A 21,327-nucleotide genomic window follows, 5' to 3' on the forward strand; every position below is an offset into this window, starting at 1 on the left:
GTCAAATTGAAAAGGCATATCTAGTTAAATTTTCATGAGAGTTGGAAACTTTTTGAAATTGTATGATTGCCTCATGTGAGGTCTCTCATAAGGAGAGAATGTTTTTTGTAAACTAGTCCGTTATACAAACAAGAATCTGGCGGATTTTTTAAAGGAAAATACATGAGCTTGAAAAAGTGCTTAGATAGGCCGGTTACACACACATATGCAAGGTGGAGTGTTGACAACTTGATCTTAGTGATTAGTAAGTATATGAACGCATGAAAGTTTGTTGTGACATATACACATGCATATATATTGGATTAGTTGTACATGTGATGTCTATGAGGTTTGCTAAAAATTGTTGATTTGTCTCATCATTTCCTTCTACAATTCCCTCCATGAGTTAGTCAGTCCACTTTTGAAGATGTCTAATTATGCATATCTAAATAATTATCCACATCAAGGTGGAGCGGTGATCCCTTGATGAGTTGAGCATTTAATGCTACTGATCCTTGCAAGATATAGAACTCTAAATTATGTAGAACTTAAAAAAAAACGTTCTTTAAGCTCACTACAAATTAAGAAATATGCACACACACATGCACATCTATGGGTGCACACACACACACAAACACACTTACACTCACACATAGATATATATTTTCATATAGAAACATACATAAATTGTTCACTTTTATATGTTGCTTGTAATTCTCTTGCTCGTGTTGCTCATGAAATTATGCTCACATGACTGACGGACTCTAATTTTTGGAAGGGTCTCTTTGAGAATCTAGGCACAAGGTTAAATTTTGCTTTGGCCTATCACCCACAAACGGATGGCCAAAGTGAGATAGCTTACTTTACGATCCTCGATCTACTAAAAACCTATGTCACAAAAGTAGATCAATGCTCATAATGGGAAAAATACGTACCCCTTTTAGAGTATGTGTACAATAACAATGTATACACTTCTACAGGGAAGACACCTTTCGAGGTCATAGAGCGAAGATCTAAAAGTCCCTTTCTACTTAAGGCACATGGAAAGATCTTTGTTGTTGATGAGTATAGCCAATATCTACAATAATTTTTTTGAAAGATTAAAGAGGCTATATCCATCTTACAGAAAAGGCAAAAGGCTGCTTCTAATAAGCACAAAAGAGCCTTAGCTTTTAAGGAAAATGATTGGGTCTTGCTAGAATTTCCCAAGGCTGGCAAACTACAAGCAAGAATTCTACGGGCCACCATAAGGATTTCGCTAAATTATCAAAAAGATACTACGGTTCTTTTCAAATTGTTAAGACAATCGATAATACGGCTTATCAATTAAATTTTCCCAATCATTGGCTCATCCACAATGATTTCAACACTAGAATGCTACTTGATTTGGTAGCGGGATAGAGAAGATAAGAGAAAGTATTAATCTGTTGTTGCCAAAAATATGTAACGAGCTATTAAAAAAAATACCATCATGTGGGTTTAACCGTGGAAAGTTTTATTGGTGAGAAATTTGTAGCTAAGGGATTTTATAAATACTCTTTGAATTTATGTGATATAGAATATATAGGATTTACATATAGTGACCCCACAAGAACCATTGCCATTACCAAAACTTGACAGAACTAGAGAGAGAGAGAGAGAGAGAGAGACAGAAAGACGTTGTTAGCGTGCAAACGACAAGGAAAACAAGTGCCTCTATAGCTCTGCATGAGTCACATCGTTGGAAAGAAACCCTCTATGATGGTAGAAAACACCAAAGTCGAACACCTGTGAAGGTGGGCGACAAGCAGCTCTAACTCAAACCATGGCTAAAATTTAGGGAAACCGAGACCATGAAGACAAAGCTTGTGTCGTGAGGATCTCCGTAGAGCATCCATATGCTTGATTCTGATAACCGACGAGAAAGTTACAAGCTTTTGAAGATGGAAGGTCTCTCAAAAGCTTCAAAAAACAAGTCTCTCTAAGCAAAAAAAGATGTGCAGGAAAATACATCTAAAATAATGGGGGCATTTTCCACTTTGTTGAAGTGGAGTCTTCTTCCTTTTCTCAGCCGTCATCTTTCTCTCTCATTTCCCCTTTTAATTGGGCTATTTTTGGCCTTTTTTGGGAAAGGAAAGCTCCATGTCGGTGATTTTGACCAAGGGGGAGGTGGGGAAAGTGTCCAAGGGACAAAAAATTTGTCCAGGCGCCTGGCCAGGCTGGTGGGAACTCAACATGGCGCCCCAAAATGCCCATGAGCCCCCCTTGCAAGGGCTTGAGTGCATTCCTTTACCATTTGGTACACCATAGACTAGTCCTCCTCTAGTATATATACCCTCCACTTTCCCCTCAACCCCCCACATGTGGGTTTAGTCCATTGCCACATGGCATGCTCTCCCCAACTTCCCCATCTTCCCCATGTCCAAACCTGAATTTTCTGTTTTGCCCCCAAAATGAGCGATTTTCTCGGAGGCGTAGCGGGTGACCCCGACCTCCAAATATAGCCCAGTAAAGCACGGCTTGGAACTTATTACCTCGACTAACTCCAAAAAATTTTAAACATGCCATTGCTAAAAAAAACCATCAAGTCGGCCCACTTGCCGTCTTTCCACGTGCATCCGTCGCCACTTTTTAAGTGAAAAAACCTCCACTTCGAGTGCATGTAACTCATAATGTCGGAGTTCGATTTGCAAGCTATCAAGCACGGCTAGAAATGTTCATTAAAAGCTATTTTTTGAAAGCTCCACCAACCCAAAACTCAACCAACCTCTTGACCAAAACCAAGCCTTTGTACAGGGTTTTTTACACGGACACTTTCAAAGCTGGAAGCACTATGCACATATATATACATGAGGTTGGTTAGCAAGTTTTCTTTGGCATCATTTATGGATTTTGTACTCATCCAAAAAATGCCTGACATAACTTGTCAACCCCCCCTAGCCTGCTTGATCATTCATGACAAGCAGAGGTTTCCAGGGCGAACAATTGATGCAGCTCATCCCCAGAAACTTCATCCGTCTTTAGTGGCGCATTCACACTCTTTGTTTCCACTAACAGCATCTCATCTGTCACAATATTCATCAACCATGCTAAATACTTCTTAAGTCTATAACCATTAACACAGTAGCTATGTAGTGTACCATCTAAATCAGCCAGCTGATATGTCCCATTATCAAACTTGTTTACAACAGTAAAAGGACCCTCACACTTGATCTGAAACTTCTTTTGGAAAGTGTGATCCAATTTGCTATTGTATCGCAAAACAAGATCTCTTTTCCCAGTTCCCTTATCTTTCATGCATTCATTAGCTCTTTTCTGGGCCTTTCTACATACTTCTTGATAGTAATCCAAGGCCAAAAATCTGTCTAGTTGCAGACATTGTAAATCCAATAACCTTTGTTGCCAAGCATCTTGTTTCTCTTCATCTTGCAATGACAAAAACTTGAGTGCAGGGATTTCCACCTCAATAGGCATCAAAGCTTCTTTGCCATAAACCAAGTGATATGGTGAGAATCCTGTGCTAATTTTGATTGTCGTTCTATATGCCCATAACGCACAAGGCAACTCTGAGTCCCAAGTTTTGGCATGTGTTAAAGTCATTTTTGTCAGAATCTTTACCAATTCCCCATTAAACCTCTCATTAAGTCCATTGCACTGCGGATAATAAGAAGTGTTGTATTTATGCTCTATGCCAAGATTCTTGCATAAGAAATCGAACATTTCACCTCTAAACCCTGGCCCTCTATCAGACAGTAACTCCAATGGCACCCCGAACTTGCAGCATATGTGCTCGTACACAAACTTTCCCATCTCCTTACTGGTAATTTGTTTGACAGCCTTGGCCTCTGCCCAACGTGATAGATAATCCACCGCTGTCAAAATATACACATTCCTCTTACTTGAAGTGGGTAATGGCCCAATAGCATCGAGGCCCCATTTTTCAAACACCTCATTAGCCAGGATTGTCTTTCGCAGCTCGGGTTTAAGAACCCTTTTACCCATTTTTTGACAAGCCAACCCAGATTTACACCAATGATTGACATCTCGTTGAATACTAGGCCAAACATAGCCTTCTTGCAAGATCTTGTGAAGCATAATTTTCATAGCAAAATGACCTCCGCAAGACCCTTCATGGTTTTCTTCTAAGATTTTGTAAATCTCCTCCTTCCAAGGTACATGACGCAACACCAGATCACTTCCTTTCATGTAAAGCATATTAGCAATCATTTTGTACTTCCTTGCTCTTCTCATAAAAGCATACTTTTTTGATGAAGGCAAATCTTCATGCAAGAGACCGGTCAATAAGAAATCCGCCTCTTTTGACAACACCTCTCTTCCATGATACAAAGGGGCATCCGCTTTCAACACAAACACACAAGTAATCATTGCTTGCGCGGCTTCATGCGCTTCTTCATTTTGAGTCCTTTCGACATGCTGCAAGTGCTGATATGTCTCAATTCACCACAATTATAACAGGTAGGGATAAACCTTCTTGCTGGCTGAGGAGCACCTTGTCCACGACCCACATTAGCATTAGGTTGTGCTTCACATGCCTGAGCCATCCCTCTACCACCGCCACGACCACGGCCACCTCCAAGGACATTGAGCCGTAACTCCTGCATCATGGTCATCATGTCCTGCATATTACGCTTTAGTTGCTCAGTGTCTACAGCCCTTCGTATAGGTTGAACTCCAGCCTCTACCTGGCTCTCCTCATTTTGGCCACCATTAACCTGTCCATGGACCACTCTCCCATAATCGTTAACTCTTTGAGCTTTCCATTCTTTCCCCCTCGCAATTACAACTGCTTCTTCAGAAGTGGTAGGCCGCTTCAACTCAACTTTAAACTTCAAAATTTCCTTCAAGGTTGCCACAAAACGGTCCTTTTTTAACATGGCAGGAGGGGTTTCATTTCCCAATGCTCGGGCCCATTTATCCCAGAGGCGGGTAAAATGCATGACAAAATCATCCACACTCTGATTAGCCCTCTGAGTGTAGCCCAGAATCTCATGCCAAACTTCATCAGGTGCTTCAACATTCCTGTATTGTTCCAAAATGCCAGCTTCACATGATTATAATCCAACACAATCCCTGGCGTTTGTGCATGTGCCGCCTCTCCATAATTTTGTAGCCAAGCTTTCGCTTCATCCTGTAAACTGTATTGCAGCAGCCGTAACAGTATAGCCAGATCCTGTATGCCCCGAAGCAAGCAAGTAACTTCCAATTTCTCAATAAAAGAGTGCGCATTTTTACTAGGCAATCCATGAAACTTAGGAAACTCGTCTGCCATGTTTGATTGCCACACAAACACTTACATGTGATGTCGAAACTACAAGGGATGTCGATGGATCGCTCCAGTACCTAATCCACCTCACACTGGGTAGCCCGGCCCCCAGTACCTGGCTTCACAAAACCTCAGGACCCTCACAAAGGCTGCAATCCAAATTAAACGACCGCCTCACTTACTGTCCACAAATAGCACATACATAGGCGGTTGTCCATAAGGACCCACATGCCATTTACATTCTCTACCTGCATAGTGGACAAATTTTGGGAAAATTGGAGCACATGAGGATTTCTCCTCCGTGGGGGCACCAAAACGATGTTATCATGCAAACGACAAGGAAATCAAGTGCCTCTATAGCTTTGCATGAGTCACACCGTTGGAAAGAAACCCTGTATGACGGTAGAAAACACCAAAGTCGAACACCTGTGAAGGTGGGCGAGAAGCACCTCTAACTCAAACCATGGATAAAATTTAAGGAAACCGAGACCATGAAGAAGAAGCTTGTGTCGTGAGGATCTCCATAGAGCATCCATATGCTTGATTCTGATAACCGACGAGAAAGTTACAAGCTTTTGAAGATGGAAGGTCTCTCAAAAGCTTCAAAAAACAAGTCTCTGTAAGCAAAAAAAGATGTGCAGGAAAATATAGCTAAAATAATGGGGAAATTTTCCACTTTATTGAAGTGGATTCTTCTTCCTTTTCTCAGTCGTCATCTTTCTCTCTCATTTCCCCTTTTAATAATTTGGGCTATTTTTGGCCTTTTTTGGGAAAGGAAAGCTCCATGTCTATGATTTTGACCAAAGGGGAGGTGGGGAAAGTGTCCAGGGGACCAAAATTTTGTCCAGGCGCCTGGCCAGGCTGCTGGGAACTCAAGATGGCGCCCCAAAATGCCCACGAGCCCCCCTTGCAAGGGCTTGAGTGCATTCCTTTACCATTTGGTACACCATAGACTAGCTAGTCCTCCTCTAGTATATATACCCTCCACTTTCCCCTCAACCCCCCACATGTGGGTTTAGTCCATTGCCACATGGCATGCTCTCCCCAACTTCCCCATCTTCCCCATGCCCAAACCTGAATTTTTTGTTTTGCCCCCAAACTAAGCCATTTTCTCGGAGGCATAGCGGGTGACCCCGACATCCAAATATAGCGCAGTAACGCACGGCTTGGAACTTATTACCTTGACTAACTCCAAAAAAATTTAAACATGCCATTTCTAAAAAAAACCATCAAGTCGGCCGACTTGCCGTCTTTCCACGTGCATCCGTCACCACTTTTTAAGTGAAAAAACCTCCACTTCGAGTGCATGTAACTCATAATGTCGGAGTTCGATTCGCAAGCTATCAAGCACGGCTAGAAATGATCATTGAAAGCTATGTTTTGAAATCTCGACCAACCCAAAACTCAACCAACCGCTTGACCAAAACCAAGCCTTTGTACAGGGTTTTTTGCACGGACACTTTCAAAGCTGGAAGCACTATGCACATATATATACATGAGGGTGGTTAGCAAGTTTTTTTTGGCATCATTTATGGCTTTTGTACTCATCCAAAAAATGCGTGACAACGTTTAGGCAAAGATATGTCCAGAAACAACTCAGTCTTTGATTCATAATTGTACAACATAATAAGAATGAAGTATCATTCCAAATGAATTGTATAAAGGTATCAGAACTATCTCAATTGAATCATCAAGTGTTTTCAAAGTCGCGGACTACAGCAAGGTAAACCTCTCTAAGCCAAGATAGAATTCTCACATGCATCCATATAGTCAAGACAACAGATAAGTTAGACTTGGCTATGTATGGCAGGCTTCAAAGAACCTATCAGTTGTTATCCATGTCAAACTTAAAAATTATTAGACTAGCTATTGTCCTATACATTAAGGTAGATAATATCTCAAGGTTTTTCTGCATAAAAATTAATCCTACCAGAATTTCTTCACATGTTAATAACATCTTTATAACAATAATTTACTGTGAGAAACAGTCATCTATACCATATTATTCAAAGTATTTCTCTAGCTAAACATTATATGAAAACAACAAAAGTTTCTTAGATAGTTTTTTCCAAGCTCAATGAGCAAGCTAGAAGTACAATAATCGAGTTTTAAGCTATTTTTGGCCCTAAGAAATCCAACCTATTTTGTGTTGAAGCCAAATTTTAATATTTTAGTTTTGTTAAACCATAGGGACCAAGTGAGAAGATCTACGTAGATCATAAAAGATATTTTCTCAAATTTTTCAAGTAGAACTTTCAACTACTGAGTGCACCAAAACCAGGTAGTAAAGTACCCAAGTAAGCTAGCTGTAAAATAGTTTTGGGATTAAGCCAGACATCCAAAAAAGGCCAACCAATAATCAACGATTGAGGTGTAGGTAAATCAAAGCAAACAAGTACCCCTGCCTCAGTATTGTATTTCCCACCCTTAAAATATGCCTCGAGGTCGAGCCCTTCAAGGCCAAAATCAACTAGGGTTATCATTGGATTATTTTTTAAGCCAGATATCAAGAACCTATGGATGTCATTGAATCATACAATATTTTGCAGCAGGTTATGCATATTTTCCAGCACTATACTGCATTCCATAAAGAGTTCCCTTTGAAACTAAAGGAAAAGCTGAACCATTAGCTCAGAGAAGTACCAGCCAGAGCCAAAGTAAGACTATACCCATCTCGGTCAAAGTCTTAGTTTATGCCAAATCTCAAGTAGTAAATCATAAAGAACCATAATATGTATGTATATAAAAGGTTTTTAAGGTACTACCAACACCAAGAACTAGATGTAGTGTATATATGAAAAAAAGGGAACTAGATCTAAGCCAGGCATCCAAGCAACAAGCAAAAAGTTTGATGTATTGTAAGTCAAAGCAAACAGTAAAGTATGAAAACCAAAATATATTTTATGGTAGCATCATCACTAGATGTAGTGGAATATGTACGTAAAAAAGCCAGATCTAAGTCAGATATCCAAGCAATAGAAGGTTAGATGTTTTTTAAGTCAAAACATTCTCCCCCAAATCATAATACCATAAAAAACTTAGGTAGTAAAGCACCAAAAACCAGATCATTATCCATATGTAGAGACCAGGATTAAAAGCCCAGCATAAATGAGTTGTAGACTAGATCTTTCATCAATATATAGCCAACAGAGAAAACCATGTTTCCAATCTTAAACATAGTACACAAAAGATATCTACATAATGAAGCACCTGATATAAACAATCTAGTTTAGCCAGTCAAGGCCACCAGGTTTCCCTCTGTCTATCATACCAGAACCCACCACAGGTAGTATGTAACTAATTTTTCATAAGCAATTATTACAGAGATTGCATAGATTTTTAATAAGTTTCTAAGTACAGTGAGCAGGACTACAAACCAGCAAAAAAATATATATACAGTGAGCAGGACAGAAGCCCTTACATAAAACCAATTGATTTTCAAGTCAAAAAGACCTGCAGTATTTCAAAAAAGTTTTATGTACTATGTCCAAGCCAAAACTAAAATATACATCCCTAGTCCAACAATGTACAACAAGATTGTTATCTAAACCATTTTTTTTACTCAAGCTCCATAAAATGGAAAGAAAAAATCCCAACTCTACCTCGGTTAGTAGTCCAGACAAAATTATTTATCCAATTAAAGTTTTCAACCAGAAACCACCTTTATGAAGCATCCGAGATAAACAATATAAATAACCTGTGAGCAGACGTAATGCCAGGGTTTTCTCCAAAGTGCAGGGGATACCAAGTCTAAGTGAAGGGAAGCACCTCTTACCTTCTATAGTGGAAGAGGCCGCAGACGCTGCAAATATGGAGGTTCCGTAGATGCTTAGCATAGGAGGGTAGAATGCCTTTTGAATAATACCACGCAGTTGAAGGCTCAGACTCGTGTCAAGCCACCAATCCTTTGATCGAGATGTAATGTGATGCTTCATGAGTGGAAGGGGAAGAGACTTGCCTCAATAAAGCAAACTACCAATAGTGCAAAGCGTAATCGAGAGGGTAGCACTTATAGGTTTAGAGAACTATTTAGGGAATGCTCCCACTGGGCCCATGTTCCAAAAAGACTGGTTCAAACTAACTGAAGAAAACCAAGTATGGTTAAATCCACAAGGTGTTGCACTCATCAAGCTAGGTTTCTTTGTGGTATTCACTTAGCCATGCTAATCAAGATAGCATAGTAGGCCAGCAATAATGAAATCAAGTATCATTTTTTAGTTTTCTTACCCAAGGTGGAAATCTTTATGCTATGAGTAGGTTGCTTGTACTCGAGCAATAGAGGTTTACTCTAACTATCAAAATAGTATAGTAAATAGCTTCACATAGCCATAGTGTTCTTCATAGTAAAAGAAAGCAATATTTATTATGTAAAGCATAAGGTAAAACTTCCCCTAAGGCAACAACTAAAATCCAGTTTGAGTGTAATAGGTTGGATGTCATAAGTTTGTAGCCATCTAGATATAGTGATTCAAGACACAATCAGAGCCCCCCATATGCAATCAAAGTCAGATGTTGTGATCGTGTGTGTGTGTGTGTGTGTGTGTGTGTGTGTGTGTGTGTGTGTGTGTGTGTGTGTGTGTGTGTGTGTGTGTGTGTGTGTGTGTATTATGCGACCTATTATTCCATGGACAAAACCTCAACTAGCTAGTTATCTAGTCAGGGGAGACAAAAAACATATAGATAAGTATTACGATTAAGTTTGTACATAATATTTCATCCTATTTTTGACCTAAATATAGTCGTGTTTATGTAAGTATTTTAAAAATTTGTGTATATATATTGAAGTGTGTGTTTTTACCGAGCTTATGTACATCAACTTTTACCATTTTAGCCTACATAATAATTTGTTAATTTTTCTTGTATATATATGTGTATACTTGAAAATATTGTAAATAATATTGTCAAATTGGCTATAACTTAGCATTGGTGAAACTCCACCCCTACACAAATCACAAAAACTAGTTTTATTTGTGTTAGTATATTCTCAATATTGTGATTTTTTTCTTTCTACAATTGTTCTTTTCACTCTCATAAATTAAAACACCAAAAATATCTTTTTATGGTATCCTTTTAATGAGAGATATTTTTTATAGTTGACCTCATTATATATTTTCTACCTATATTATTTTTTACTTTATCTTCACATGTACATATTTTTAGACCCTTCAATATTTGATTTCCTATGTTGTATTATTTACTTATAGATCCACAAAATAAGATCAAGGATATGTGGCATGCATGCATGCATTATTCAGGGCTCACTCTTGGAGGCATTCAAAAGAGTCATCCAAACAGGGACCCCACAAAGACTTTGTGCAATGGAAGAAGACAATCCATTTTGCATAATTTTAAGCAACCACTTTCTCTCCAAATTTTGTAAAATCAATAAAGACAAGAATTTTATCTTGTGAGCTAAACTTTTGCCTCAAATTTTTTCATCATTTTTGGAGTTACGAGATGTGAAATATGATTTAATTGGTGGATCTCAGTCTGCCCATGCCATGTAGCTACACTCCCTCTTCCACTTTATCATTTTCCTCTTTCACACAAACTTCTCCAATCATCATTCCCATCTCTCTCGCCTCTCCTCTTTGCACCATACTCACCTTCTCCTCAACTTTGAAGAATAAGAGAAACCATGGTGAACTCATGTCTCTTACACGTACTTCTATTTCAAAATTGACCTCCTAGTCTCATTTTTTCTCCTTCAAATGATCAATTTCTATTAAAAAATCCACAAAATTTAGTCTCTTCTCTTAAACAACAGCATTATGGTGATGGCTTACCCATCTTCAATCACCTTGGCTCCCAAGAAAGTTCAAGAATGGAGAGCAACTGTACCATCAAAGTTAGGGGACAATCAACAAGTGTCAAAAATTGGCATACTCAAGCTTCTTGGAACATCAACCTTGTAAGAAATCCATCTTTTCTTATCTCTTAAGCATTTATCTTTATTATTTTAACCTACATGGATACTCTCCTTCTAAATATCCAAATCCATTTGTAGATCAATAAAAAGTACCATAACTCTATTAATCTACTAACACTAACCCTACTATGTAAAGTCCTATCACCTCCATTTCTCTCCTCTCTCTTTTATCTCTCTATCTCCACCACCTTCTTCATACTTCTAAGAAAGAAAATACATAAAATGTTGAAAATCTAACCCAACCATGGTTAGAGGTGTATCCCTTGTCCTTAAAAGTAATATAAAGGAGGGTGTAGCACAAAGGGATACAAGGCATGAGCAAGAGCATCATGGTATAGATTTAAAGGCCAAGCTCAATCTTTTGAGAAGGAGCTCTTGAGTGAAATCTCATTAGCTTATGCACATGAATGTGTTGCACTTAGGGGTGTGATTAACAAGGGAGATTTATGCCGTTATAAGAGAGTGATCATTCAATAGAGAGTAGGAAGCCTTCATTTCTACTACCGATTAAAAGCATAACTTTTTTTGAATCAAGGAGGCCGAGTTGGACTAAGCATGGATACCTTGAATGAAGTCATGAATAAAAATGATGTGAAAGTCTCTTGGTGTATTTTTACTTAAGTTCTTGATAGCTTGGTTATGGTGTGTTGTTACTGATTTGGCCATAAATATCACATGCTGTAAGACAGTAACAAGGTGGAGAGGAATCCCTTGGCCTTAAGATAGTGATTGGTGTAATATTTAATGGTCCAGTAACTTGTGTGTAGTGGAAAATAGCATGAACATAGTGAGCATTTCATTAGAATAGATTCCTAGTGAGAATAACAAGAGTGCTTGGGTGGAGAGAGCAACAAAAAGTATAACACCTAGTTAGATAGCATGAACAATCCTTCAAAAGAGAGAGAAATTAAGCAATTGACAACAGTTGAGGACCGGATTTGCATGGATCCGGTCCCCCCTCCAAAAGGCTTTGTATTATGGTTTCTCCCATCAAGAGAGACATTTTACAAGACAATTCTTTGTGTTCCTTCAATACTAGATAGTGCAATGAAGATGGAAACTTCAAGCACTAAGCAAAACACTTATCAAATGCAACATAAATTTCCTCACGATCTCAGACCCAAGACCTCACACACCTTTGAAGATGGTGAGAACTAACGGGGTATGAGAGTAGATTGAGAGGAAGAAGGAGTAGTCTTACAAGAAAGATATACATGGTAGAGGAGATGAGCATGCATTAAAGCTTGGCTCTTGGTTGGATTTTTAACACAAGTCCAAGAGTTGTTGGTGTAGGCCTCCCTTCTCGCACGCTTGGAGTAGGTGGTAAGCTTTCCACTAAAGCTTGAGAGAGAGAGAGAGAGAGAGAGAGAGAGAGAGAGAGAGAGAGAGAGAGTCTTCTTGCTTCACACATTGATTGTGTGACTATGTAAGTGAATAATGCCTTTAGAAAATCAGCCCCCTCTCTCTCTTTGTCGACCCCCCTTACTAATTGCTCATGCTACAGCCCTATGGGACCTCCCCAAGCCTAGCCAATGGAAATTAAGCAGCATAAGTGATAGACTTTTGACATGTTTCCCCCTTTGCCTTTTGTGAGAGCTTTTGCTAATTAATTAATGCAGCTAAACTTTCATTGCACCCCTTTGTCTCCTTGCCAATAGGAATCAGGAAAGCCATTGGGCTATTGAATGCTCATTGGACCCCTTGGGAGACTGTCCAATAGTCTTCTAGAGAGATTACTTCCTATTGGTTCTTTTATTAAGTGTTCTTAAATTAATTAAACGAGACTTACTCTAGCCTAATTCTCATTGGTCCACTTCTAAGGCCATCCAATAGGATTTGAGTACACCTTGTGGGCATATGGGCTAGGGAGATGACATGTGTCCCTCTTTCCCCTTGTGTACAAAGGAACCTTGTGTGTGTGTGTGTGTGAGTTTCTATCTCATCCCCTACTTCTTGGGCTCGCCCCCTCGTTTATAGGGCTTGAGAAAGACTTTTGGGACACACACAAAGCATCCAATTTCCCTAGGCTTTTGACCTTTGGACACAACCTTTGAATTTTGGAACCTTAGCATTTTGGAAGTCTTAATGGGCGATGCAACATGGGAGTCTAGAAGGTGTTGAGAGGCCACTCTCCTTGCTGCCTACCCTAAACCGCATCTTTACATGCCGACCCACACTCCTTGTATGCCACAGCCTGCATCGCCTACCATGCATTGCTCTCCCATGAGCACCAGGTTGCAGCCAATGCACCCCCCCCCCCCCCCCCCCCCCCCCCCCCCCCCCCCTCTCTCTCTCTCTCTCTCTCTCTCTCTCTCTCTTTCAAATTCTACAATACTACATCGAGCTACAGCCTCAAAGCTCACAAACTTTGCACGGGCTAGCTGGTATGTGATGGCTACAAATATCTACCTATTGTCTCCACCGTCACTTACCATTATTGCTAGTGAGGGATACAAGATTCTCCCTACATTTCATTGCACTAGAGTTAATGTCCTAGAGTTAATGCTAAAACCTATGGATGATTAAGTTTAACATCCTCAATCTTCAACTCATCATTCATGGTTATCTATAAATTTGTTTATGAGAGAGAAAGAGAGAGAGAGAGATTGCAAGCAAATTAGGAAAAGGAAGACAATGCATGCAGTGTGTGTGAGTGTGGGTGAGAGAGAGAGTTTGTATGTGTGTGCACTCTTGTGTGTGTATTGGGGGGGGGGAGAAGAGAAAAGAGAGAGAGAGAGAGAGAGAGAAAGAGAGAGAGAGAGATATTGCAAGCAAATTAGGAAAAGGAAGACAATTCATGCAGTGTGTGTGTGTGGGTGGTGAGAGAGAGAGAGTTTGTATGTGTGTGCACTCTTGTGTCTGTATGGGGGGGAGATAAGACGAAAGAGAAAGAGAGAGATACAAAGAGAGAGAGAGAGAGAGAGAGCACAGGATGTGAGTAAGCCAAGTAACTGAGCACACAATGTGTTTGTGCATGTGTGTGTGCGTGTCTGTGTGTATGTGTGTGTGTGTGTGTGTGTGTGTGTGTGTGTGAGAGAGAGAGAGAGAGAGAGAGAGAGAGACTATATGATAATAAACGTAGCATCTTTAAGACAACAAAAATACCATCATGATGATGATCACCTTCAAATTTTGAATGTCAAGGCTATGATAGACTCCAAGCAATAATTTTCCACACAAAAATTTGATCTCAAAGGAAGAGGTACCTTGGTCCCCCCTCCTCTCTCTCCCCGCATGGAGGCACAAAGCATATTCTCATGTGAACACTCATGCAAGAGTTCAACAGGTGAGGGTTCCACTTGAGTGTGTAGATATATGATGAGAAATCTACATTTTTTTATCATGATGATGCATGCTTTATCATTTTCTTGATAGTATTCGTGCCACATTGAGTGTCCCTTATCCACCAGTCAAAGAAATGTTCATTAGGAAAAAAAACTTTCTCCTCTTTTGGTAGCAAAAAAGGAGCTTGACAAGTGAAATTCAACGTGCAATGTCGATACATATTCTATGTGCCATTCGAGTAGTGATGATGGGCCAGTAGTAGCAGGCGTCCTCCCTCAAAAATCCCACCATTGCCACGCACACGCTCTCTGTTCAAATTGTTGGAGCAGGTTCATTAGGAAATTTTGGAGGTCATTTGGAGGGCCTTATTGAAGAGAGAAAAGAAGGCGCAACCAATGAGTAGCAACCTTACGTAACGTAGAAATGCATTGAAAATAGCACAAAAATTAAAGAAAACATTTCAAAATATTGAGTTTTGTCCCATTTTCGTAAGGTAACTTCCTCGTCTCACAAAGTAGGGCCCACTCCTAGTAGCCTTCAAGTTGTTGAAACCTGACTATTGATTGATAGCTAACTCTCTCCCTTCATTAGAAGATATCCACTACCTTTATGAAAGGATTTCAAAACTCATTCTCCCTCCACTAAACCTATGGCTTCGTCTTCTACCCGCCGCCCAAGAAGTTCTAGAGATTGCTCTACACTGTCCCCAACTAGCCTCACCATTAGTGTGCCAAGAAGACCATGTGGTAGCATAAGCACTATCTCAATCTCAAACTCTGTCACTACAGATAATAGGTGGCAACAGTAGAGGATAAGCAAAAGTTCTTGGGTTCTTATGCAGCCAAGAAGGAGAAAAAGCTTGAAAGCAGCAAATATGTTTCGTTCTACATGGAAAGCAAGAGTTATGGATTTCAAAGTCGAGTTTGGTAAGAAGACTGTCAAAGAAATCTTTGTTCAACTTGTTTTCACTCACTCCGATGTGGTTGCTAATGGCAGTGATGTTGATAGCCGGCTTTCAGAAAAAAAAAAAACTCATTTCACCCCCCCCACTCTCAGTACCCCCCCACCGAAACCCATTTTTTCCCCCTCCCGCCCCACAGGCATTGGATAAAACCCTCGCACTCTCTCCCCCCCTTTTTCTTTACATACCCCCTTCCCTAATATCTCTCTCCCCCCCCCCGATTTACCCTCCCCATCCAGACAGAAATTAAGAAGAAACCCCCCCAACCCCTCTCTCGTGTTTCATCGGTATGAGCCGCATGAACCCCCCCCCCCCCCCCTCACTCTTACACTCACCCCCCCCCTCTCCCATTACCCTTTACCCTCTACCCAATCCTACCCCCCCCTCTTTTGCCCACTAATATTCCCTCCCCCGACCCCTCCTCCCTCTTCCCCACCCGCTCACCTCACCCTCCTTCGGCTCATTTCCCCTCCCCCTCGGCCTCATTCCCCCCCCCCCCGGCCCGCGGATATATTCCCTCCCCCCATTGACTTAGTTTTCCTTTGTCCTTAAGCCCATGCAAGACAACACCACCCTCCCCCTCTCCCTCTCACCCACACAAACCCATGCCCCGCCATAGCCCCTCTCCCCCCTCACTCTCCCTCACACACTCTCTATCTCTTATCCCCTCACCCCTCTCCCTCACTCTCCCTCTCATCCAAATACCGACAGCGCGCAAAGCTCACTCTCTCTCTCCCCATGAGGGCAGTGCTGAAATCAACCCACACACACACACACTCCCTCTCACTCACACACACACCCCCCCCCCCCCCCCACCTCTCCTCTCTCTCCCATGCGTTGTAGCACACACACTCACTCACACATACCCACACCCTCGCGCGCAGTCCGCAACCCAAATACACACACACACATGCCTTGCGGCAGCAGGAAAATTCCACACACACACACACACACACACACACTCACCCACATACCCACACCCCAATCCTACCCCCCCCCCCCCTCCCCCCCTCTCCTTCCGCCATGCGTAGCAGTCTGCCATCCGCCACAGAAAAAAGAAAAAAATATAAAATTATATATTATATATATATATACATTATATAACCTCCCCCCTTCCCGTGTTCCCACGCACGCATGCGCACATACATATACATATACGCACTCACCCGCAAATACACATATATACACATATATGCTCCCACACTCACATACATACATACACACACGCATAAACGCCTACGACATCGACAAACGAAAGAAGAAGGATCCAAAGCACGCACCGCCAACGACAAAAACAAAAAATGCGCCGAAGGCATGCCCCAGCCGACTCCGAAAAGAAGTACGCTCGACACCAACGCACCGGCAGCTCGCCATTCGCCGGCAACACGCAACCTCGATGCCATCCCTGTAATTTTAGGTTATTTTACCATTATCTTCAGTTTTCACCCAAGCCATTGTAAATTTCCCTTTTTGTAAATATCCTCTCTCTAGGTGATGGTGACAAAGGCCCACCTAGAGATTCCACCTAGAGATTCCCATCTTTTAATAACCTTCCCCAAAACAAAGCAAGGGTCAACCACACCGGGCCCACCACTTGCTTTGTCTCCGCGATTAAGATTACCCTAACCACACTGGGATTACCATAATCCAAGCAGCCAACACCTATAAATTGGCACTGAGAGGTCACTATCGGGGGGGGGGGGGCAACTTATGTGGAACCAAGCATTGGGCAGAGTGTAGTAGGAGGGATTGAAACCATCACCATCACGGGGAGAGGGTTTAGGGTCTTGTGTGTTGGGTTTGCTTTGAAAATTGCACCATGCGAAGGGAACCACACCCATGTCTCGACTCCAATGGTCGATGCACACACGTATGCACGCTCTTGGCAATGAACATTCACATTCATTGAGTCTCCCTAGAGAACGCACCAAGTAGGTTGCACCATCTCCTTCCCCTACCTCTCTACCACCACGGCATGCCACCTTGTAAATATTACAGAAATAATTCACCCTCACACCCCCGAAGATGTCTTCATCAATTGCGAGTGTCTCTCTCTCTCTCTCTCTCTCTCTCTCTCTCTCTCTCTCTCTCTCTCTCTCTCTCTCTCTCTCTCTCTCTCTCTCTCTCTCCCTTCCTCTCTCTCTGTGTGTAGGCTTGCGGTGTCTATATCATCGTGGGCTTTGCGTCCTAGCCGCTCAAAGCTAGGTGGTGTCCCCTGTTCGCTTTACCGTGGGAGGCTCGAGGCGAGCCATTCGTCCCCCGGCGTTTTAGAGGCCGTCGGGGTTCGAGGTCCGCGTTGCGTCCGTCATTTGGTGCCCCCATGAAGGAGGGATTTTCTAAGACCCCTTCAGTTTACAATGCTGGAAGTGACGCCCACTATCAATCATGGACGAGTGGCTAAAGGAATTTTCTTAGTGGAGGATGGAAGAAGAAGAGACGAAGGAGGCCCTAGCCGCCTTCATTGAGGTGTTGCTGCCAGGATGCAGTGTCATCAACATTCAAGAGGTAAATTCTCCATCTCGTATCGCTCGTTCTAACTATAAATTGAAAGCATCAGACAGGAGATTAGTGAGGTGCCATCACTGTTGTCAACCAAGGCACACGGTCAATGAGTGCCAGCAACGAAGGCAGCGGAAGGGTTGAAGTCTTCTACATTGACATTCATCGCAAGGAGGTCATTCACGTTGTGAGCGGGATGAAAACACACACAGCGCCTCTATAACGACCCGACACACACTCTTGGGAAGATACACACACACACTATGGGGCACCACTCGGCTTACACAACACACCTGGCCGAGACAGGAAACACACCTCTGGAGTGAGAGGAGAGAGACTATCCACTTGCCCACTCCACACAGAGACACACACACAAACACAGACACACACAAACTCAGCTCAAAAGAGGAGAACTTCTGATGTTTAGATACAAATGAGCTTGGGCCAACACCAATGGGGCAAACAGCTCACACAATATGGGTAAAAGATACCAGATACAATCACAAATTGGAGAAGAAGCTTCACTCACCAGAGAAGATTACACAGAAAAACAGCAGAAAAAGAGTGAGGAATTTGGCAAAATGGACAGCGCCATCGCGTCCGGAACAGCCCAAAACCCCAGTCTACAATGTCAAAGTGCTCAAATCCGACCTTGAATGAGCAGTTTACGGCCAAAACAGGCTCAAAAATGAGCAAAAACACACCTGCGGTTGTTCCTCCTCTCTTCTCCATGTTTTTTCTGGTCTTCTCTCATTTTTTTCAGTTTCCACACTTAGCTTTATTAGTTGGGCACCCTTGGCCTTTTAGATGACCTCAAACGGACCCCGAACAGGCCAAAAACTGACCTCGCAGTGCATAGTTGTCACCTTTTTGCATCATTCGCACACCTGGCACTCAACTTTTTTCCAATAATGCATCTCGCCACCACGTGAAGTGGCCCCAAAAAGTGGTCCTAATGATGACCTTTCTGCATAACTCTCACAAGAAAACACCCACGTTGTGTCCGTCCTCATCCGCATGCAAATATTGACCTCGTTCGCCCTCCTGACGCCATTAGATGCCATCTAACGCACCTGCTGACCTCACGTCGTCGGCCCGCGGATAGCTTCCTCGAGAAGTTTTACACGCTACCAACTTCACTTTATTGTAGAAAAAACACATTAGTACTAATAATAGTGAAAATCGCTGCACTATGTACATGTTGTCCTACCTGTACACATATGGGCCCCACGTAACCACCTGGCTATGGAAATTGGGTAATCCTTTATTCGATGCACCATGCATGTTTATGAACATATGCGCAATCCCTTGCTCAAAAAAACTCCTGACATAATTTGCCCATCCCCTAGCCTGCTAGATCATTCATGATCAGCAGCAGCAAAGAGAGATATGAGACTCGCCGCATCACAGGTCTCCTCATCCTTCACCAACATTGCTTGCTCCACAGACAGCTCATCGTGCTCCACCATCATCAATCTAGCATGATACAATTTAAGACGCAATCCATTTACCCTTGACTTATGTAGAACACCATCCAGGTTAGCCAGCTGATATGTGCCATTTGGAAAACACTCCACTACCTTGAAAGGGCCTTCCCACTTAATTTGAAACTTCTTTTGGAAGGTGTTGTCCAGCTTACTATTGTAGCGCAAAACCAAGTCATGTTTCTTGATACCCTTAATTTTAACCTTTTCATTTATCTTTGCCAAAGCCTTATCCTGCATCTGCCCATAATGCTCCAATGCGCTCATCCTATCCAAATGGACCTCTTGTAACTGCAAGAGCCTCTCTTTGAATGCATCACTAGGCGACCCAAGCAACTTCTCTAACATCTTGACCGCAGGCAACTCTACCTCCACAGGCAATAGTGCTTCCTTTCCATACACAAAATGAAATGGAGTAAACCTTGTACCTGTCTTCACTGAAGTACGGTAAGCCCATAATGCACTAGGCAATTCCAAATCCCAATTCTTTCCTTGGTGCTCTGTCACTTTAGAAAGAATTTGTACCAACTCACCATTGAACCTTTCATTTAAGCCATTACACTGCGGGTAATAAGGAGTGGTATGCTGGTGCCTAATCTTCATCTTTGTGCATAAGAAGTCTAGCAGTTTAGCTCTAAATCCTGGCCCCTTATCTGAAAGTATCTCTAATGGCACCCCAAACTTGCAACATATTTCATCATACACAAATTTTGCCACATCCTTTGCAGTGATCTGTTTTACTGCTATAGCCTCTGCCCATCTAGAGAGATAGTCCACTGCCGTCAAGATATAGCTTTTGCCCCTGCTTGTGATAGGTAACGGGCCTATTGCATCAATCCCCCACTTTTCAAACACATCAAACGCCATAATGGTTTTTCGTAGCTCTGGCTTCAACACTCTCTTCCCAAACGCTTGACACCTATTGCAAGACCTACACCAATGGTGAACATCCTTGTGCAAACTAGGCCATACATACCCCTCTTGCAAAATCTTATGCAAGGTGATCTTTAGAGCAAAATGGCCACCACATGCGCCTTCATGATTCTCTTCCAACACTCTGTAAATCTCCTCCCGCCAAGGTACACGTCTCAACACGAGATCAGCCCCTTTCATGTATAAGACATCACCAATCAATTTGTACCTGTATGCTCTACGCACAAAGCCATACTTCTTAGACTTCTGAATCTCCTTTGGAATGATTCCTGTTAGCAAAAACTCCTCTTCTTGAGCCAAACTTTCCCGGCCATGATAAAGAGGTAAAGTGGTCCTCAACACAAATAGCTCCCCAATCATGCCTTGAGCTGCTTCATGTGCCTCTCCATTTAGAGCACGTTCAATGTGTCTGATGCTCCATGCTTCAAACTTTTTTAGCAGGCCTTTAATTCTGAAGCACATTTCCTTCAATGAGGTGTTCTTGCTCTTCCACACACCCAGCACTTGCTTCACCACTAACAAGGCATCACTTTTTATGCTCAACCTTCGAACCCCATGCTTCAAACAAATGTGTAATCCGGCTTCCAATGTAGCATATTCAGCCTCATTGTTACTATGCGCATCCAATTTGAACCCTCTCTTGCATACTAACTTCCCCTCTGGATCATAAAGTGCTATACCCCCTAAAGCTGCATCATGGCTCTTTCTGTATGAACCATCAAAGAACAACACATGTGCATTGCTGATCTGTGGCACTTCTTCAACTATCTTTCTCACCACCTCTTCCTTAACAATAAGGGGATTCTCCTTGTAGGTCACAAATCAGCTAGGGTAGCCCTTGTACTATCTTCCACTAGAAAAGAGAACTCAAACTCTTGCAGCTCAATTACCCATTTCTTCACCACATTTGACATGTTAGTACCATTAATTAACTGTGGCAAAAAGGCATAACTCGTCAAGAAAAAAAAAGGCCGTGGTAGCAAGTAATGACGAA

Source organism: Adiantum capillus-veneris, chromosome 16, assembly GCF_014529385.1.
Source record: "Adiantum capillus-veneris isolate H3 chromosome 16, ASM1452938v2, whole genome shotgun sequence".
Lineage (NCBI taxonomy): Eukaryota > Viridiplantae > Streptophyta > Polypodiopsida > Polypodiales > Pteridaceae > Adiantum > Adiantum capillus-veneris.